This window comes from Oncorhynchus nerka, linkage group LG25, assembly GCF_034236695.1.
Source record: "Oncorhynchus nerka isolate Pitt River linkage group LG25, Oner_Uvic_2.0, whole genome shotgun sequence".
In the NCBI taxonomy this organism is placed as follows: domain Eukaryota; kingdom Metazoa; phylum Chordata; class Actinopteri; order Salmoniformes; family Salmonidae; genus Oncorhynchus; species Oncorhynchus nerka.
The window spans coordinates 50,111,888-50,132,123 of NC_088420.1; positions in this window are offsets into that span (position 1 = coordinate 50,111,888).

Sequence of the window (20,236 nt, forward strand, 5' to 3'; positions counted from 1 at the left end):
ACCACCCCCCCTCTGGCTTTATAGCTTAAATGTAGCTAGATTCTTACCCGAATACGTGGATGAATGCTTCACGCCAGTGTGTCTTTACGTTTGGTTTGTAGCTAGCTACACTCTGGTTCACACTGACCATGTGCAGAAAGTAGTCCATCACAACTTTCTCCCACTGATCTTCATTGATAGCTCCTGCTAAATTCTGGGCAGCAATGTTGTTGAGAGCAGTAGCAACACTTTTGAGGTTCTCCATGCTAACCTTAGACCTTTAAAAATCTTCAGTAGCAAGGATTATCTGCACATACTGAGCAGCTCATGTTATAGACAGAAGCTTGCTCCATGGTAGAACTCATCTCTCGGCATGTCCAGCCCATCCATTATCTCAGTCAATCATGACTAGCGGGAAAGTTCCTGTCTTTTTCCGTGGCTAAACCAACTAGGCTCGTAATTTAACAATTTTAGTTGTACTTACAAATGGCATACAAGTTTGTTATTAAGGCACATCAAAGTTCACATGCCAGAAGACATTTCTGGCAAAAAACGCATTTTGATTTAAAAAAAAGTTGATAAATAAATACATTCAAATACCTTTCTTGTGAAGTAGTGGCGTGCGACATATGCCTAGCTTCTTAAAACAGGCGACATATTAGTGTATGTGCTAATATGCATCTACTGGTATAGAGTGGCCCTCTTTGAATCCATCAACATTATTTTCTCAAACGATTTAGGGACTATTGTGATGATTCCAAACACCACATTTGGAGTGAATCTGACTTTTTGTCCATGAGAAGAAGATTTTTTATGATTATTTTAAGCATTAGCGTTAAATAGTCAAAAAAGTGAATTGTTATACTGTATTTTCCCTATCAATGCCAAACTAATCCTGATTCATCATGGTAATGTCTTTGATGACCCTAAAAAGTTTCAAGCTGATAGGCCATTGTGGAGTGGATTTACAAAGGATTCAAATGGACACATACAATCCGATTTCCTGATTTATTAATGGCCATCTCTTAACCCCTCCCTTAGCTTTTCTCAAACTAAGTTAAGAGATGTATCATGGGGCTTTCGTTATTTGGACTTCATGAGGTTCATGAGAATATGTTTTTCAAAGGTTCCCCAAAATTTCCAAGATGGTGGAAAATCTATCCTGATGGAACTTATGGGTCCTTGAGGCAAATTTGTTGAGCATGAGGAAATACAAAGTCTCTCAGGTCAAACAGGGCGACGGATAGGAGGGTTTAACCTCTTACCTCTACCTGGGACGCTTGCGTCCCAACTAGAGCTCTGGAAATGCAAATGCGCTACGCTAAATGCTAATAGTATTAGTTAAAACTCAAAAGTTCATTAAAATACACATGCAGGGTATCAAATTAAAGCTACACTCGTTGTGAATCCAGGCAACAAGTCAGATTTTTAAAATGCTTTTCGGCGACAGCATGAGAAGCTATTATCTGATAGCATGCACCAATACACTACAACAGAAAAGCACAGCAGGGGACGTAAACAAAATAATTAGCATTTCGGCGTTACACAAACCGCACAATAAAATAGAAAACAGTCATTACCTTTCACCATCTTCTTTGTTGGCACTCCTAGATGTCCCATAAACACTATTGGGTCTTTATTTCGATTAAATCGGGCCATATAAAGCCAAGATATCGTTATATGTAGACTGTGTGATAAACGAAAAAAACAGCGATTTCACAACGTAACGTCATTTTTAAAATTCAAAAAGTAGACGATAAACTTTCACAAAACACTTCGAAATACGTTTGTAATGCTACTTTAGGTATTAGTAAACGTTAATAAGCGATAAAAATCAACCGTAGGCGATGTACATATCATTAGCTGTCGTCTTGGAAAAAATTTCAGGAGAGAGCTCTTCCGGAATGATCTGGGCGGAGACCGGAGGTACGTCGTGCCCCTCTTTCGGTTCAACCAAGAATCAAAGAGGATTAAATTCACAAGATACTCGACTGCATGGGGATGCTGTGGGAGTTGAATGCTCGGTCTTATCTAATTCGGCTCACTGTTAACAATTGCTGGAAGTGGCGCAAGGATATTTATTTCCATTTTCTGTGATCAGGTTTTCCTGCGCTTTCCGATGTAACGCACGTTATGTAATAGCCACAGTCGTGATTTAACCAGTTTTAAAAACGTCAGAGGGTTTCCTATACACACATTCTAACCATATGAACGTACTATATTCCTGGCATGAGTAGCAGGGCGCTGAAATGTTGCGCGATTTTTAACAAAATGTTCAAAAAAGTAGAGGGTAGGAGCAACTAGTTAAGTGAGTTTGCTTATAACAGCACCCTGTATAGGCCAATCTGTGCAGTGAGCCATCATACTCATGCCTAAAAAACAAATAATGAAAGAAAAGCATTGCAAGTTTGAATTTTGTACAGTTAGTGTGGGAGAGGTGGAACAATTATTGTTATAGATCAATAATGACAAACCTCCTGGCATTGACAACTTAGATGGAAAGCTACTGAGGATGGTAGCTGACTCGATTGCCACTCCTATCTGTCATATCTTTAATCTGAGCCTGGAGGAAAGTCTTTACCCTGAAGGGAAGCCAAGGTCATTCGACTTCCAAAGAGTGGTAAAGCAGCGTTTACTGGTTGTAACAGCATACCTATCAGCTTGCTGCCAGCTCTTAGTTAACTGTTGGGAAAAAATTGTGTTTGACCAAATTACAATGCTATTTCTCTGTAAACAAATTAACAACAGACTTTCAGCATGCTTATAGAGAAGGGCACTCATCATGTACTGCACTGACACAAATGACTGATTGTTGGTTGAATTAAATTAAGAAGAAGAAGATTGTGGGAGCTGTACTGTTAGATTTCAGTCTTTGATATTATTGACCATTACCTGTTGTTGAGAAAACATATGTGTTATGGCTTTTCAACCTTTGCCATATCGTGGATTCAGAGTTATCTATCTAATAGAAGTCAGAGGGTTTTCATTCATGGACGCTTCTCTAATGTCAAAGTGTGGTGTAATGCAGGGCAGCTCTCTAGGCCCTCTACACTTTTCTATATTTACCAATGACCTGCCACTGGCATTAAACAAAGCATGTGTGTCCATGTATGCTGATGATTCAACCATATACGCATCAGTAAACAACGCTAATGAAGTCACTGAAAACCTTAACAAAGAGTTGCAGTCGGTTTTGGAATGGGTGGTCAGTAATAAACTGGTCCTGAGCATTGTATTTGGTACAAATAATTCCCTAAATTCTAGACCTCAGCTTAATCTGGTAATGAATGGTGTGGCTGTTGAACAAGTTGAGGAGACTTGAATTACTTGGTGTTACCTTAGATTGTAAACTGTCATGGTCAAAACATATAGATTCAATGGTTGTAAAGGTGGGGAGAGGTCTGTCCGTAATAAAGAGATGCTTTGCTTTTTTGGCACCTTATCTTGATTGTTGTCCAGTCGTGGTCAAGTGTTGCAAAGAAAGACCTAGTTAAGCTGCAGCTGGACCAGAACAGAGTCGGCACATCTTGCTCTTCATTGTAGTCAGAGAGCTAATATTGATACTATGCATGCCAGTCGCTCTTGGCTAAGAGTTAATGAAAGACTGACTGTGTCAATTCTTGTTAGGAGTAACAACATGAATTTGTGCATGAGACAGAAATAATGCGGTGCTACTCAGGTTTCGCTATCAGCTGGTCATTGTCAGTTGAGGAAAGGGAGTGCGGAGGGATGTTGAGAGACGGACCCTCCGTCTGCTGCTCTCTCCCTCCACTGAGAATGACCATCAGATGCAGGCACCATCAGCCCAGTAAATTAAAAATAAAAAGCACATTATTAACCGGTGTGATCGTATAGTCTACTTAAATTGCCCAAACAACAATGCATTGGTAGGGCAATTCAAGCAAAGACAATATGCAGTGATAATGTATTGGGCCTATAGCATACTGCACAAACCTCATTGCTACAGTACTGTTTTAATTGGTTAATGTTGCATGGGATTATGTTTTTTAAAATCATGTTCCAAAAAAATCTGTGCGGTAGATCTTAGCTTGCTTTTTGACTGAGAAAGTGATCTTGACTCCCAAAAGGTTGGTGAGCATGAGGAAATTTTTCCCTGTTAACACGTTTTCCCTTTACTGTGGTTATTGTGATCGAATCAACGCAATATTAGCCACTTTCAATGCAATATACCAAAACAAAGCAAACTGCAAGAGATTTTGTTGTAGGCAGAATGCGTCGGTGTAGGATTCTATTGCATTGACACATATGACTCAGCCCATACTCCACACAGACCGGTGTGGCATAAACAATCAGAGCTGCACTAGGGAAATATGCAAATAGATCATTGCCATATATGGATCTGTGCCATTTACTTTGAACTGGACTGTGTTTACAGCATGAGCGGTTGTGAGTAGATCCGCTTGTTTTAAGATCAAAGCGAGAGCTGCACGATGCCACGTGTACAATTTTTTTTCAGATCCTTTGCTCTTTAGTTTGCGAGTTATTAGCCCAGTTATAGATCATTTGTAGTCAGCAAAAGGGGAGTGATTGCTTCCTACAAGAGCACAAAACGTGTACATTTCTAGATCTTTGGAAAGCAAGTCAGGTATAGAGCTTTTTTGGTCTTAAAGGGGCAGTGTTGTATTTTGAGACACGTTTGACTAAGCTAAGTAGCCAGTAGGCAGAGGGTAGCATAATTTGTCTGATTCTCTGTTATAATGGTATGGGAATAATAATGCATTTTATTTTGTAAAGTGGTTTCTTGCATCAAACAACACAACAACATTTTCTGTCACCTCCTTGTCTGAAGGACAAGTAGAAAACAGGTTAATGTCAAGCCCTGCATGTTTTTTTCAAGTCTCATGGAATGTAGGCCTACTCTACATTGAACAACACACATTGGCTGCTGAAAGTGAATGATAGAACAGTTATTTCCATGTTAAAATGTAAAGGGATGCATTTTCTCCATTGTTTTTGATGGTAGGCCTTTGGTAGGCCTACATTATGATCAAATAGCTACAGTAGCCTACTTGGCCACTATTAAAACTGTAACTTTAAGCAGGTACAGCCTCAGTGTTCACAGTAAACCCGCACTGGAAGTTGCACAGAATTTTCACAATGTTCAAGTTTGTGCTAACCAGACCTGAAATTTACTCTGTGCTGAAAGAAATTTGAGGGAACATTGGCCATGGAAGCATGGAACTCCCTTACATCTTATAAAGCCCAAGTGAACACCAAACCTGGTTTTAAAAAACAAATAAAGCAAAACCTCACGGCACAACGCCTCTCCCCCATGTGACCTACTTGTTGTGTGTATGTACAGATGTGTATGGTAACTGATAGATGCGCACACACACACACTGCATGTTAATGTTTTTAAATATATGTCAATTGTAAAGTATTTTGTTTGTAATGTCTTTTTCCTTATGTGTTGGACCCCAGTAAGACTAGCTGTCGCCATTGGCTTCGGCTAATGGGGATCCTAATAAATCAAATCAAAGGTGCCATTCATTTTGATGAAGTTACTCATGGCCTCATGCCAAATTAGAAAAAAGTTACCAATCTACGCTCGAGTTATTTGACCATGTGAAGGAAAATAAATCAGAGAATAACAATAGGTTTTACACCTTCGCTGGTAAACCCTATCGATTTAAAACTAATTCTCTCCCTGTAAATGCCATTGAATTCAATTCAAATTCTAGATCAGTCTTTGAATTCCGGAATAATTGAATTTTTCTCAATTCCAATGATAGGTAAATTCCAGGAATTCAATTCCCAATTCAATATTATCCCCAACAATTTACACAAATTCGATTTTTCAAATCCCTCTCATGCTGAACATGTCACTGTTCAGACAGCCTAGCTCAGGGTTTCCCAAACTTGGCCCTCAAATTATCAAAGCTTGATGATTAAATTATTATTTGAATCAGCTGTGTAGTGCTATTGCAAAAACAAAAACATGCACCCCTTGGAGTCCCGAGTTTGGGGAAATGCTGGTCTAGTTATACTTGAAATGTAAAAAAAATCTAATGAAAGTGGTTGCTGTGGATACTGTGGCCAGTGGCCATCTTTGTTGCCTACTGCTGCGATGGCCACAAGCGCTGTGCCTTGCATGTCAGGAGAGGCCCTCAGTAGGAACAGGTATTGTGCCAGGGTTCCTCTTTTTCTCTCTGACACTTCAGCATAGCGCCTCCACACCGTGGAGCTACATATGGGAGTTGGACCGTCTCTCACTGCCCTGCCTGCCACGCTTAGTTGCCCTGGAGCAGAGTGTGAATGTGATTATTGACTGGAGTAGCCCCCCCGCCACACACACACACACACAAACACGCACCCAGAAACCTCTGATTTTAATTCCTTCGAGTGCTATTTGGCACTGTGAATTGTACTTCGTCACCTGCTCTGGTCTTCACACTTCTTGGTCTTGTTCTCAGTCTCTTTTGCCACGCCACACACATGCTGCGTCCCCTTGATGTTTTAAATGAGAAGTGGCAGTGCCTGTGTTTCTTCTTTAGATGTAAGGATGCAATATCATCCCAGGATAGAAATAGAGTTGTAAGGATACAATATCATCCCAGGATAGAAATAGTGTTGTAAGGATACGTGAGGGATACAATGTATATTGAAAGCAGGTGCATCCACACAGGTGTAGTTCCTGAGTTAATTAAAGATGCAATCGGGGATCTCAAAGCACAACAAATTCATAACATAATGTACGAATTGGATTCGTAACATATCATATGAATGACCACAAAATTATAGAATTAGCAGGAAGTAACCTATCATATGAAATGGATGACGTAGTATACAAAAAAATGGGGACCCATTTTGGCTCATGAGCACCACTTTCAAAACTACTGGCTGAAATTATACAAAAGTTCTGGAGCATCACGTTAAGCAATTAGCATCCCATCATGCTTAGGGTCATGTATAAAAATGTGATATTCTGGAGCGGCAACTGAGACAGCGTTTTCCACCACCATCAACAAAACCCCAAATTATGGAATTTCTCATTGAAGAATAGTGTTCCATCCCTCCAATAGAGTTCCAGACACTTATAGAATCAATGCCAGGGCACATTGAAGATGTGCTGGCGGCTCGGTTGGCCCAACGCCCTATTAAGACACTTGACTGTATATTGGTGTGTCCTTTATATATTAAATATATAAAATACATGATTAAATAGGGGAAAAAACACATCAATCGCTTTCATAAGTTCTTTAACCTCATAGTCCGCCCCATCCCGCATGCGGTATCGTTACTACAGCCTCAAGCTCATTACCATAACGCAACGTTAGCGATTTCTAAAAATCGCAAATGAAATGAAATAAATATGCCTGCTCTCAAGCTTATCCTTTTCTTAACAATCCTGTCGTCTCAGATTTTCAAAATATGCTTTAGAACCAGAGAAAATCAATAATTTGTGTAAGAGTGGTGATAGCTAGCTTAGCATTTAGCGTTAGCATTTAGCACGCAACATATTCACAAAAACCAGCCAAGGAATCAAATAAAATAATTTACCTTTGAAGAACTTCAGATGTTTCAATGAGGAGACTCTCAGTTACATAGCAGATGTCCAGTTTTTCCTGAAAGATTCTTGTGTAGGACACATCGTTCCCTTTTGTTACTATGCATTTGGCTACCGAAACTAACCGAAAATTCAGTCACCTACACGTCGAACTTTTTTCCGAATTAACTCCATAATATCGACTGAAACATGGAAAACGTTGTTTGAATCAATCCTGAAGGTGGTTTGTCATATATCTCTCCATTGAAAGCACCGTCCTTGAAGCCTGCTTTGTTGTCTGATTCGAATGGAAAAATACTGGGAGCTGACTTTTGCGCACCAAATGCCACGCAGACACCAAGCGGGACACTTGGCAATTGTAGTCTCTTATGGTCAATCTTCCAATGATATGCCTACAAATACGTCACAATGCTGCAGAGACCTTGGGGAAACAAGATAAAGTGTCCGTTGATTCCTGTCGCATTCACAGCCATATAAGGCGATCATGGAAAAATCCTGTTCATTTCCTGGTCGGTCATACATCTTGGTTTTGCCCGAAGCATTTGTTCTAAGGGACTCACAGTGAAAATCTTTGCAGTTCTGGAAACGTAAGAGTCTCTTCTTTCCAAAACTATCAATTCCAAGCATATTCGAGCATCTTTTCGTGACAAAATATTGCGCTTAAAACGGGCACGTCTTTTTATCCAAAAATGAAATACTGCCCCTAGAGTACTAACAGGTTAAACAAAAAAAAAGCTAAATTACCAAGATTTCTGAAAATGATGTATAGTTTTTTGGAATACTAAATACAGAAATATTGGTTAATTAGCTTTTTTTGTTTAATAAGAAAGAGGTTGGTGTGTCTTTTTCCCTATTAATCTTGCCATGAGGTTATTTAACCCTGTTAGACCAAAGCATAGATCCGAATGAGGAAAACATGTTACTTGCAATAGGCCTCTGATTATGACAATAATGTATATTCTTTATTTCAAGTTTGTTAAACTATTTTCTGGAAATGTTGCAAAAAATGCAACAATGCAATGAAGAAAACTATGAAATTCTATTAAAATCTCATCGAAATGGATCAAAAGCATGGGAAATATTGTTTGATGGTTTATACATCTGTAATGTAGTCATAATTTGTCTGAAATAGCCAAATTAATGAACATACTGTATCTCCGCCTCACTCTCAGAAACAAGTAGTACTGCAAGGTTTTACACTGTCAAATGTGACAAATAATTACAATTTTAATAAATAACTGTACAAATTATACATTTGTGACATCAATATTTTAAAATGTATATGTTTAAAAATCAATCAATACAATAACAAGAGAGCTAGGCTCTGGTCAAAAGTAGTGCACTATATAGGAATAGGGTGCCATTTGGGACAAGACCTAGCTCTGACCAAACACTATAGTATGAGGCTCGATTTATGATGTGTTTAATTGATATGTTAAATATACAGGGTACGAAGATTCCATTCCAGCTAAACAATGGATATATAGCGTTTTGCAACAAACTCAATTGTAATACACATCTTATTCCAATGAATTAAAAAAATCTGAGGAATGTAATATTTTACACATACATAAAGGTACCCATAAGCATTCATTTCTGTGAAAAATTGGTGGATTATTGTTTTTGGAAATAAACTCTTCATTCGTTCCCACTCTCTAGTAATTACCTTCGTGAGAAAATAAAACAGATCGTCAATCTCGCCTTCCTATAGAATCAAAGACAATGCAACAAGTCACAGCTCATCTCCCCCCTCTTGATATACACTAGCATGAATAATTTATAAGACAGTGCCATGTCTCCCAAAGTAAAAATGTCCGTTATTTTACTTCTCTCTTAACCCCCACTCTCCAGTCCCCTATACCGCCACAGAACTGTCCCTGTTTGTAAACCCCATCACCATACAAACCCGTTTGAGTGGGTCTGTAAGGAGTAAAAGATATAAATATGTCGGAAAAGCCCCACACATCCCTTGTAATTTGGGTCCCATTGGGGTTCAGGGAGCGTGTGATTGGTGGAGTGGCTCTGAATGTCTCCCTTTGCGCCCATGCTGCTTAGAGGCAGGGCCCCAACATGTCCCCTCTTGTTCCCCCACACAGCAAACCCCTTCACTCTCAATTTAAGCCGAAATCTGATGAACCTATTATCACACACACACACACACACACACACACACACACAGACTTAATGGAAGAAAGTGGATATAGTTGCAAGTGATCAATCACCAGGCGTGAACTGAGGCGTCAATGCATTAAGAATTCCCATCGTTTTCAGTCCACTCGCCCGAGCAGAAGATCAGCCGGCATATTTAATGCACAACTCTCTCACTCAATTTAAAGGAACGCGTGACTCATGAGGAATTCTATAGCACTTGAAGAGGGTTACACAGTTGCCTTCCCAGTTCCCACTAATCAATTAGTTGCAGAGAACACTCCTCATCCAATTACAAAACATGCTCCCAGGTACAATAAAAAGACCACATCCAATTGATTCTCTACCATTAGTTGTTCCTCTGCTTTTATAATTATACCATGCGGATAAAGCTACGGTATGTCCCATTAGGTCGCAATGTGCAAATCGCTAGCTTGCTGTGGTAGACTGTACTGCAGTTCTGCTGGCCCCCTCGGGTGAACGCTGTCAATTGAACGGGATCACTGGAAAGCAAAGCTGCTGTGAGCTTCAAGTACGTCCATCGTGCACTTGTCACTCCGCTCGTCACCACGGAGATCCAGATTGAGAGAGGCATCAATGTTTAAGAAACAAGCAGTAAAACAAACACCTGGGGACAATAGGGCCACCGCGGAAACTGTCAACAAAACAGGACAGCTGTCAAATTAGTGGCTTTAGACTGAGGGATGTAGATTTGTTTTGGGACTCCAGACATCTTGAAGATAATTATTTTTGCTTTTCTAGCCTGGGATATACTTGTACTTATATGATTACATATTACATATTACATATTATGATTATTCAAATATTTCAATTAAGTATCTCCTCCTCTTGTACCCCGTAAACTGTGTAGCAAAGCATGTATTTTACATTTTCAGCAGTAGTTCAATTTCAACCACAAACCTGCCAAGAAGTGAGATGGGTGTAGACTGGAGCACAGTGGAACATCATAAATATTCTGTATGAGATCTTAAACCTATCAACATCCACCTCACGTCTTGTGGGAGCAACCCGCGTCACGTTTTAGCCAATGAAAGCAGTTGTTTGGGAACTAAGCAGGGGGTTGACTTAGCGGAAACATGCTCACTTGGTCCACGGTTGGTTTGAGTGGAGCTGGTTGTTAAGCATCGTGGCTCTTGTTACCTTTTGGGAACACACTCGATAACCTCTGAGGCTTATATAATCCCATGTTTCACCTCTATTTTATTTGATCTATCATTGCTCTCACTCTCTTCATCTCTCATCCTCCTCTCTCTGCCTCCCTCTCTCCCTCCCCATTCACCTTTCCTCTCCCACTAAGAGTTCCTGAGCAGGAGGCCCCTTGTTCGGATGCACACCGAGACTCACACAGTTTCCAGCCCAACAATGAAAGGAGCTTTCAGCAAGGCTGGTTCCAATTCAACTGTGATAAATGAGAAGATAAGGCAATCAGTGCACACCATGACACTGTGTGCAGCTAGTTAGGCACACTTTGAGACCACTCAGGTGTGCTTGTGAAGCCCTACGGTTGGGGGAGCCTTCATATATAAATATATATATAAATATATATATATATATATATATGTAACACACACCCCTGATGGTGGCCACTTTATTCCGTTTTCTCCTTATCATGCTCATCTTTTTGTGTGCAGCAGGCCCCACTGCGTCAGTGGTATCTAAAATGCCTGCAAACCTGGACCGTAGGTTGTTCCCTAAGCAGCACCAGAGGAGATGTGTGGATCAGACCAGGGCAGAGTGGACTCATCTGCCTGTGCGTGTGTTTCTCCTGATGGTGCAGTTTCCCTGTTGGATGGCTGTCTGCAGATTTCCCTCAACCTGCTGCGGGGGGCCACTGTGGGTGTCCAGGGGAGGGAGAAGTTCAGCCCAGACGGGGTCAGGCTCTACATCCAGGGGGTCCTGGGGGCCTTGCGGGCAAGGCTGCGGTCGACCAAGACACAGGTGAGAGAGGGAGTGAACGTACTAGGAGAGAGAGATTCAGCTGCACCACGTTGCCATGGTTTTGGCCTTGATTACTGTTCTATTGTGGAGTGAACGTGACGAGTGTGACTGGATTACTGTAGGTGAACCTAGCAGTGTCTGTCTTCCCTTTCATGTTACAGCTCCTCTCTTTTTTCTCCTGGGTTTTTGTTTTATTCTGGGCTTGTTTCTTTTGCCTCATTGGTTTCCTATCTCAAAGGTAATTCCGTCAATTTGTCCTCCCACCCTTTCTCCAAATAGAGCTGCCTTCCTTGACTGTACTGTATGTAGAATAGCGTAGGTAAACGGAGGTTTAGTGGCTTACAAGCTGAGATGCTAATACTTTAAAATATGATTACCTCGTAGATTATTTTGGCAAGGAAGGTCAGGGAAAAAAATAATTTACATTGCGCGATGGAAATTAGGTGCATTTTAAATTTGCTTAATCAAACATTCAGTAGCTCTTCTGCAAATCTCCATGCAATTATGATTTTACTTCTTTCAGAGGAGAAACATTATTCATTGTGAATGAAAAGCCTCAGGGTTAAAATATTCAGGGTATTTGAGATGAGTTTCACTTGCGATATAAGTGTATATATTAATTTCCATTCGTTTGGCTTTTACACAGGGTGGTGCAAGTTCAAGGGTCAGGGAAGTTAACGGTCACAGTAGAGCCTTTCAGATAGGAGTGACTCATATTTTAGCAGATTTATTTCAATATTTGGATTATGGGTGCAAAGATTCCAGAGTACCTTCATCAAACAAAATCACAATCTACACATTTCCCATACCGAAATATGTCAATGAATCATAGTTTGTTTTGGCTATCCCTCTAATTTTACAAGTGGCCCTCGTCTCAGCTCCTTGGAGCACCACAATGACTGACAGACAGAGGGACATGCAGGCAAGCAGACAGACTTCCTCCTTGTGTCAACCCTGTTGCATTTTCTTTTCAGTTCTGTCTCCAGTGTGACGGGGAGAAAAAGAGGCCACAGTCTTGTTTTGAACATGTTTATGCCAGGGTGTGACTGTTTGGAAGTGTGTGCGTGTGAGTTTACGTATGTGTCTAGTCATCCATATAGTGTGTGTGTGTATGTACATGTTTGTAGGATTTTTTTCTTTTTTTAAATGAGTTAACACTTTTGGTGACATGGGCTGTCCTCTCACATTAACATTCCATTACGATACGGCTGGCAATGGAGGCTCTGAGACGCCCGGAATGCCATTGTGGGGTTTGGTGGGTAATGTTTGGGGACAAACAGGCCCACAGTGGGGTGAGTGTGAAAGGGCCTGGGCTCTGACGCTGAATGGAAGGGGCTGGGGAGGACCACCTCTCTCAGGCTGGGGAGCTGTCACTCAATGCTCCGTTCTCCAGGAGGCAAAGAGAGAGAGAGATATTGAGAGGGAAAGGGAGAGGGAGGGGAGGCAAAAGAGACATGGTATTCCGTTATGTTTCTCACCCTAAAATATGACCAAAAAGGTGCATCACGTAGACCCGTGAAGATGGTTTGAAAACAGGGTAGTATTGTCTCATATCGTTTATTCAGAGGAAGATTACAGGTGTCTTGGATTATTCGAGCATGCACAGTCCCCTTACCTGTCTCTTATTTTCAAATAAATGCCCTTTCCCTCTTTTCATAAGTCCCATAGAAATAGTTTACTTTAGCTTGTCATGTATATTATCTTGTCCCAAGTTCATCTTTTTAGTCCTAAAAGTCCATCGCTAGATATTAAGATTGCGTGCAGTTGCTCGTGGATTTGTGCAAGTCTCTTCCTGCGGCGGTGTCCCTTTTTACTGTCCCTGTCGTCATACGCCAAACCCTGGTGTGGAGCTGAATTAGCAAACTTATTGGAGGAACGCCGGCTGGAACTGCCGCTAGCTCGTTAGGTATCGAAGTGAGAGATCGACAGCATCTTAAACTTCTGACAGGTCTGAGTGCCCCAACCCACCCAAGTCCCCGCGCCGATTAAATGAAGTGAAAATTGCATTCTCGTCTGGCTTGATATGAAAATGGAATTTGTGATCATGAAATATAGGCTACACAGTTGTCACTTCTTAAAAAGGTGTCGGCAGTTTGCTTCAGTGGATAAGGTGAATATTTGCCGTGACAGAAGAGAAGGGCTTTTGAGAGAGAGAAAAAAACGTGTGATATATGTGATCAATGAAAGACTTCATCGCCTCGCGCTTCCTTTGGTCTTGTCGTGAGAGGGTATAGATCTCGGTCTCTCAAAGTGTCAGTAATGGTGTAGGACTTTTGACGCCGCTTACATGACAATACTACCACCTAGAGGCGATAGGCTACACAACAGAAACTCACCGTCTGTGCGAGACAGCTGCTCTCTTTCTCACTTACTTTTCACCTCGAAACGGACAGTAAAAGACACTTGCGATGTTTATGTAATGCTCCTGCTCTTAGCATGTTTTGTGAATTCTTGAATGGCTTGTTGTTGCTTCAGGCATCAGCGTGTGGTTGGTAAAAGTGATTTCGCTTGGCCTTTGCACAAAGCGTAGAGAAACATGCGTCAGAATAGAGACTTCTTTCAGTCACTATTATATAGCAATACAACATAGAACACAATGGATTAGGACAGTCAATTTAATCTGCCGTTGTAATGGACTTTTATAATGCTCTGTTGTATCAATGAGAGCTGTGTTATTAGATGAAGTCTGTAAAGAAAATCAAATATATGTTGCACTTTTTCCGTCAGTCATCAAGTCAAGTTCTCTGGGGCCGAGCATGAACTCATTTCACAGGAACACAGAGGGTTTGTCAGGTGGTGAAGTGGCCACCAAATACAGACAACTGTGAACTCAGCCATCCAGCAACGGAATCAGGGCAAACACACCTCATTCCATCTGATCCCGTGATTAACCCAGGTGAGAGAGGGGGAGAAGCAGGCCAGGCAGGGAGCGGGTCTGAGCAACATAGGAGCTTCAGGAAACCTGATTTCCAAGTCCAGGAACAAAGCTCAGCTGGGCCAACCCTGTAGATGGGCTCTGGTGCTTTGAAGATGAAACGGAAGGTATTTGGGCCCTGTGCCAACTAGCTCACAGTTCACAGGTCACAGGCAGGGAAGCAGCATCCTCCACAGTGTGTGGGAGAGGATGGAGCCATTGATGGGGTCTGTGGTTGTGGTGGGTTTCTGGGGCTGATGGGGAAGGGCTGAGAGGTGGAGGCAGGTTAAAGCCGAGGCCCGGAGAGGGCTCTAGGTTTGATTAGCGGCCATAGGAACCCTGGTGTTATAGGTAAGGAAGGCCATCTGCTCGGAGGGACCAGGCTTTCATGCCTCCATAGAGGGCAGAGACAAATACACAGGACAATCACATAGAATGAGATATCAAAGGAAGGGAGCTGGCCAGACATCTGCCATTTATTGTGGCAGCTGAGTCCGATGTCTATATAAAGAATCATTATACAGTACACAGCCTATTGTCTGTTCTCCACGGTGTCCTTATGTAGTTGTATTTTGTAGGATCTTAGGTTGATCTATATGTTTAAATGCATACAGTAGATCATGTGTGAATTCCATTAAAACCAGAGGACCCTCTCTGGCTGTTGTAACATGCCACATCTTGTGGTCAGTGGGCTTTGTGAGTCACTAAACAGTCATGGCCTTGTAGCCCTGGTCAGAAGGAATCATTCCGGGTTCAATTTTCTCCATACACGTCCAGCCTGGTGACGGCTCCACTGTGAGAAGAGGTCGGAGGCACAGAGGGTCTTCAACTCTTAGTGCCAAATGTCACATCCACTCCTTTTACTGTGCGTCCCCGGGCAAAGCCCAACCAGAACAGCACAAGTGTTCCTCCTCACAGGCCACCAACTTATCTTAGCTCTCATTTAAAGGGTTCAAGTGTCTACCTGAAGGGGACATGTGAACCCTCCCTGTCTAAGATTATTAATGTGTCGCCATCGATTCATGATGTGCATTCGCCATTCTAACTAGCACTTCTGTTGATACAGTGTCGTCAAGCTCTGAACCTGTTGTACAGATGCATCAGATATGCTATCCTTCCTCTTCTGGTTCTGATATATTGGGTGGCTTTATCTTTGTCTTTGACTGTAGACTTTGTGTGGCCTTGCCATGCTCTGTCAGATATTCTCTCCTTCAATGGGAAAGGTGGAAAGGTGGCAATGGATGTTCAGAGGTGGCATGGAGACCTGGGTTCATGGTATACACTATATATATATCATGGTATACACTATGTATATATAGTGTCAGCAATGGTATGCACATGGCCAAACGTATGTGGACACCCCTTTAAAAGAGTGGTTTCGGCTATTTCAGCCATACCCATTGCTGACAGGTGAAAAAAATCGAGCAAACTGCAACGCAATCTCCATAGCTAAACATTGGCAGTAGAATGGCCTAAATGAAGAGCTCAGTGACTTTCAAGGTGGCACTGTCATAGGATGCCATCTTTCCATCAAGTCAGTTTGTCAAATGTCTGCCTTTCTAGAGCTGCCCCGGTCAACTGTAAATGCTGGCATTGTGAAGTGGAAACGTCTAGGAGAAACAACGGCTCAGTCGTTAAGTGGTAGGCCATTACACAAGCTCACAGAAAAAGAGCTCACCACTGAGTGCTGACGCATGTAACGTGTATAAATCGCCTGTCCTCGGTTGCAACACTCACTACCGAGTTCCAAACTGTCTTTGGAAGAAACGTCAGCACAATAACTGTTCGTCAGGATCTTCATGAAATGGGTTTCCATGGCTGAGCAGTTAGAGTGATGAATCACACTTCACCATCTGGCTGCCAGGAGAATGCTACCTGCCCCAATGCATAGTGCCAACTGTAACGTTTGGTGGAGGAGGAATAATGGTCTTGGGCTGTTTTTCATGGTTTGGGCTAGGCCCTTGAGTTCTGGTGGAGGGAAATCTTAACGCTACAGCATACAATGCCATTCCAGACAATTCTGTGCTTCCAACTTTGTGGCAACAGTTTGGGGAAGGCCCTTTCCTGTTACAGCATGACAATGCCCCCGCGCACAAAGTGAGTTCCATACAGAAATGGTCTGTCGAGATCTGTGTGGAAGAACTTTACTTGCCTGCACAGAGCCCTGCCCTCCACCCCATCGAACACCTTTGGGATGAATTCAGACGGTAACTGCGAGCCAGGCCTAATCGCCCAACATCTGTGCCCGACCTCACTAATGCTCTTGTGGCTGAATGGAAGCAAGTCCCCGCAGCATTGTTCCAACATCTAGTGGAAAGCCTTCCAAGAAGAGTGGAGGCTGTTATAGCAGCAAAGTGGAGGGACCAACTCCATATCAATGCCCATGATTTTGTAATGAAATGTTCGACGAGCAGGTGTCCACATACTTTTGGCCATGTAGTGTATCTGGTGGATGGCAGCAAAATGTCAGTGAGCACAGAGAGCAGAATAGTTAGAATGCATGAGAGGATCACAGTCAGTTCCGAAGATCTATTCCTATACAATCGTTGTATGTAGACATTTGTTCAATTTCACCTCTTTTTAAGATGGGCTATGTGTTAAATGATAACTCTGAGCCAGGCTTTTGACAGGATGTTGGAACACCTTTCCACATCAGGCTATTTGTACACTCCAAGTTGTAAGACCTCCTGTCATGTCAGTCGATAACTTACAGCAGCCCAAAATCTGAACAGTCACCTGTTAAGACGCTACTGTTCTTTCTGTTGAACATATAACCACCCAGTTTGATGCTGCTCTCCACAGTTGAGCCAAACTGATGTTCTGTAAACTACACATCACACCTCCTCGTTGTTCGAGTCGGTATTGTCCGTCTGGACCGGCATGTTTTAAAAAAAACTCTCAGCAAACTAACCATGATGCAGATAGCAACTAAACAACACCCATCTCACTTAGAGCACACAATGAACATGACAGGAGCATACTTTTCTTTTCAACTGGATATCAGAGAGTTCGTGCTCCAAAGAACTGCTATTTAGATTCTTATAGTTAAAAAAAATAGCTCTGTTTGCATTTTTACTTAGTGGTATCAGTCTTAAGATGTGAGAAGGGGGTTTCCGCAGGATCAATGTCAGGCTGTGGGGAGGCCGGCCCAGCAGCCCACTACCATGCTGTCTAACTGGAGAGGGACATGGGGTGCGGTGGGGAAGTGACGACCTCTAATTGCACTCTGTGGAGACTTAACACCCCGCGGAACTGAATGAAAGAAAGCGCAGGCTGGCTCCGTCTCCATTGTGTGGAAAATAAATACGTGCAGTTGTGTCCCAGGGTGCGAAATAACACACCAGCCAAAGGATTTCACTGGTCATTTCATCCCCAGCTGCAGGCCGAAAACAAAATGACATTGTCTTTTAAACGTCAAGAGCACAATAGTGTTGGGCCCAAGCAGGGACAGAGGGTAAGGCTTTTAAGTGCTGTTTATTTAGCTGAAGCTGTCAGGGAGGCATGGAACTAAACTGAAGTTAGTTAGGAAGCTGACTGACAAGTATGCTCTGATACCGGCATGTGCTTGCTATTGATATTTTGGGGGGTATTACCCCCATGAAAAGAATTCAGAATAATGAATTTATTTAGCCGAGATGAAATGTGTTTTTTTCTTTCGTTTTCTATAGCCATGATATTCATTCACATTTAAACATTTTAGTTCCTCACGACGGCCTACACGACAACACATTACGAAAGGGCAGCTTAGCTTTCCCCCTGTCATCCAATTGAGCTAACACCAGTTTAAGTCTTGTAGTTGGGATGAGAGGAGATGTGCTCCGTCTGCTGCTTGTCACTTCCCAGCACGTTCTACAGCACCTGGGGGAATCAGAATCCGTCGCCAAGTCTTCCGTCAAACACTGCCTGATGGCTGTCTGGGTCACAGGGCAGCCTCCGTCAGCATACAAACACGGTCATCGCACCGCAGCTCAGCCCCGTCACCCTGTCGGCCACAGCATGCTTCGGTCTACTCCACTTGTCCCCGTCCTGCACTGTTTATGGCCAAAATGAAAGCCGATTTGTTCAGAGGTCTTGTTTGTTTTTAACAGGGAGGGCATGGAAGACAGAGTCTGTCAGTGGCCTGTGTAGCGCGTTGAAGATACAGCTTCTTCCTCTGCTCGGTTCCTGTGTATAGGACCCTGTGTATCACTTTGTCAGGACTGTGGAGACAATCATAACAATGGCAGTATAAGTAAGAGGGATTATTAATTAGCGGAAGGGTAATTAATTTGCGAATTACATTTGGGGTTTATTGTGGTGGAGGATCAGTAAGCAGATGTTTGCTGGAGGCTATTTCACATATCTGTCTTTACGTCAAATATGTAGGCCAAGCCACTGTGGAATATGCTGCTCTTTTAGCATCGCCATTGACCTTATGAATCTAAAATATGCATTACTAGTAGTATTAATGTATTATTATCATTATTAAATAACTAGTATTATTTAGATTTTCAGTAATGCCTCCGAAACATTCTTTATTAGTAGCGCAAAGCTGCCTGTCCAATAATTAACAGATATTATAAGTAAATACATAATAAGCTAATTGAAATAATGAGCTATTTGTTCTAATTTTATGTTAATCAATTAATTGCACCATTTGGATAAAAAGTAGTAAACATGATTATTTATGTTGTATTATTTAATGATGGATATTTTATTCGCTCCATTGTTGGTATTACCTTGTTGCATGGTCCTTCTAAGGCTATCTGAACTCATTAGTATGTTGACATCAACGATCATGCATTATTTTTTTACTTGCTTTGTTTAATTACACAATTAAAACGAATGGAAAGAAAAGCATAACAACCAACATGTTCTTTTTAAACAGATGAATGAATTCAAACCCTATTACTCCTCTTGTAAGAGAAAATAGAATAGCATGTCTACTGGAAATTCTCCGACAGATAATTATGGAGACTCATTATAGAGTCACAGGTTGGTAGGATTATGGAAGGAGCTTTTCTGCTTAGAATAGTACAATGTGCTTTGATATATATGATTAAACATTATACGTGTTATCCTTCCTTTTTTTCTTTTTTAAAACATTTTTCCAAACTTAAAGTTCACATTTGACCGCCAACCATCACCTTTGCCACTTGTTGTGAACCTCCAAAACTTCCAAGTCACTTGTTTTCTTTGCCAAGAGTTGTGTGAAGCTGTCAAGTTATTCTCACGTACTTGATTGTGAAAGAACAACGTGTTCTGAGATGATATCCTGCCAGCTTTTTCACAATCCATTAGTTCCTGGAGCAACATCAGAAGGAAGTGGAGGTAGAGTGAAATTCCTGTTCGACACAGATGTCAGGATCAAAAGTCAGAGACATTCTCCAAGCAGCAGGGGGGGGGGGGGCATGCTTGCTAGACCTGAAACATAACAACAATTAGCATCCATCCGCCATGTGACATACTCCTCATACAGCAGATCCTGTCTCCAGTTCTGTCAGCTGGCGCTCAAAGTGGAGGAGGGAGTCAAAAGCTCTTTCACGGGGGGAAATGCTAGGGATGGTGTAAGAGTTGTACTGTACAGTAGCTTTAACTGCATTTCATAGACCAATAAAGTCCTGTAAAGGTATAGTAACGTTAATGCTCAATCATTGATTGACTGGTGTGATTGAGTGAAATGTCAATATTGTAATAGGGAAAACAAGTGTTTTGTATGGTAATGTTAT